We start from the raw sequence: 2,794 nt of genomic DNA, 5'->3' as shown, positions 1-2,794 counted from the left end.
GTCTAAGGACAATAAGCTTAATTTCCTAAGCTACACTCTTATATACTACATTTTCCTAGGATTAGTGCCTGCTTTTAATATCCATTTGTTTAAATGTAACTTAAAGTACCATTTACATTCAAAGGGGATAGTTATGCAAACATACAAATTATGTTATATACATGTTCAAAAATGTGCTTAAGAAGAGAATCGGACATAAATGTAAGGGAATTTATTTTCTGTTCTCTTAATGAGGTATGACTTGTTTCTAAATAAAGGGGTTAGGTTAAGAAAGGGACTTTTGGAAGATCCTTATCTTTTTCCTAGCAGCAAGATTTTAAATAAAGTTATAAAGAAATAGTCTCCCTTTTTCAATTTAAGAGCTTCCAAACCACATTGTAAATAAATTTGTGCCTTTAAAAAAGTAAAACAAAATGATACCTCAAATTATATATTTTCTCTTTAGCTTAAGGAATTTCTTTCCCAACACATTCAGTGAAATGGCAGTATTTTAGACTGCAGTAAGAGCAAACCTTAATGGTTAGGTAATGAACACCATTCTTCCAGGCAATTGGGGTGGAAACTTTGCTACAACTGTACTGTGCTGAGCAGGATCCTTGAGGCTGATCTAATGTGCCATGTAACAGGCAGAGAAGATCCAACAGCTGCTCCAGTGAAGTCAAACAGACACACAATAACTAAAAAATTTCTGTAATGCAACATTTCTGTTATTGACTGTGCACTAATTAATTAGTAGCAGCTTTCCATTTTATCATTAGATAAAATAGATAAAGCCATTATATCAAACTGAAAGAACAGATACAATGAGCATAAGGAACCAAATCCTGAGCATTTAAAAATCCTGATGTGGAAAAAAAGGATATGGGGCAATAGCTTCTAATGAGTGTCATAAATATAAGGACACAATTTGGAAATAATGGGAAGTAAAAACACAAAAAGATTCTGGTTAAGTAAAGAGATTTCCACTGCAGGTTTCTTTAGCCGTTATCTCAAGGAGATTAAATGAATCTCTGAAGCACTTGTGTCCTATGTATATAACAATTTGGTCTCTGTAGCAGCAAGAAAACTAAAATGCTTTTCATTAAATAACATTGTTCCTAGGTAATACTAAAATAAAGACAATTCACAATAAGGTTGTAGGTAAAAATTCTTATAAGAAAAAGCATTAGGTTGTAGATTAAATAAGCTGGGAGGTTTTTAGTTTTATTTCTATTTATGTATCATTGAGGTATAATCTATGACAATGATGACACCTTTTAGCTTTCATATAACCTTTATATTTGCAAAGTGTTTTACAATCATTTTGGCCAGTCATTAGTTTTTAGCATAATAATGTTCTCTTCAGTAGAGAGGTACAAGAGACAGACATATGCACAATGGTTGTTTTAAAGTATTTTTAAAAATATCTAGAGGGTGCAGAATTTCCCTAAAATAGGTATTCTCTCAGGAGAAGAGAGGTAAGTAAACAAAATAAAATGGAATTAGTAAAAAACAAAGGGAGGATAGTTTCTTATCAGATGAAATCATTTAACTGCAAAACTTCTGAGGAAAAAAGAAAATAAGACAATGCTATGTAACTTCTGCACCTCAACTGCATATTTTATTCAAATTCTGCAAGTTTAATAATAACCAATGGTAAGAAGACTCTTCTAATACTTTCCCACATTCAATCAAAATTTTGTACAAAATATAATGACATGAGATCTGCTGCTGGTCTCAATTAACACAACTATAGTAAAAAGGCATATAACATTTTAGAAAATACAAAACAAAAAGTCTCTCTCTCTCTCTCTCTCTCTCTCTCTCACACACACACACACATCAGAACTCTCCAAATTACCTAGTGAGCAATGCTACTACTTAAGCTGCATAAAAAGGATATAAGGAAAACTCAATTTCTAATAAAACCAGTTGATCCCACATACCTCACTTTGAAATGTCATGTTTGTGGTAGACCTTAATTATTTTGAAGAAATAACAAAAGTTAGATGAAATCCCATCCCATTCAGCCCAACAAAATACTCCAATGACAATGGAATGTGTCTTATGGTCTTAAGACCATCAGAGTTGTCATGCAAAATGCTAATACATCTATATAATAGTCTAAATAGTTAACACTGTCACTTAGGTTTCAATAGTATAAGCATGCAAGCTTAATGAATGTGATATTCCTTTCAGCTCTAAAATTTTTCTTTACTGTTTTATTTGGGAGGTGGGGGAGAAAGAAGAAGGAGGGTGGTAAAGGAGAGAAAAAAGGATCTGTAAGCAGTTTATAATGAATCACAAAACCAGATGCCCTAAGGAAAATTAACAGGACATTACTCTATACTTAGAAGTCACTATTCACTCTGCTTTTTCTTTATTCCCATCTATTTATTAAAATGCTTCCAATCTCTTCTCTGAGCAATAGATTCAGATCACCTTAAAATGCAATTCATCCAAGGGAGTAAGGCTACCACTAAACAGAAGGCACACCTGAAATCCCTAGCTATCATGGTAATGGATATGGCAGGGAAACAAACAATGGTCATAAAAGGAAAAAGTGTGCTTGGAATAAAATTTTGGTAAATTTTAATTAAATTTTTTTTAAACTTAGGTGACTCCCAATTTAAGTGTGTGTGTGTGTGTGTGTGTGTGTGTCTGTATATATGTACATTTAAAAAATTCAGAAGTAAGAGAATGATGCATCTGAATCCTCAAAAGCCATTTTAAAAATCTGCTTACAGGGAAAAGGAAATTGGACTGGGAAAAATATTCTAATTATGAATATTTTGTATTCTGATAGAACACATGG

The 2,794-nt window shown here is 32.4% G+C and overlaps 1 protein-coding gene across 1 annotated transcript in view; it reads right to left on the bottom strand.

Moving 5' to 3' along the window:
- Window positions 1-252: 252 nt before the first annotated feature.
- Window positions 253-2,794, bottom strand: part of FOXK1 (forkhead box K1) — a 108,887-nt gene continuing 106,345 nt past the window's right edge. The window contains 1 exon segment of the mRNA XM_074200013.1: window positions 253-2,794. This exon segment is cut by the window's right edge and continues 4,322 nt beyond it. The gene's annotated coding sequence lies outside the window, so the exon portion shown is untranslated.

The sequence above is a fragment of the Macrotis lagotis genome, chromosome X (assembly GCF_037893015.1).
Source record: "Macrotis lagotis isolate mMagLag1 chromosome X, bilby.v1.9.chrom.fasta, whole genome shotgun sequence".
Lineage (NCBI taxonomy): Eukaryota > Metazoa > Chordata > Mammalia > Peramelemorphia > Peramelidae > Macrotis > Macrotis lagotis.
The sequence above is the reverse complement of the archived record's forward strand: the minus strand, read 5'-3'. Positions and strand labels throughout refer to the sequence as shown.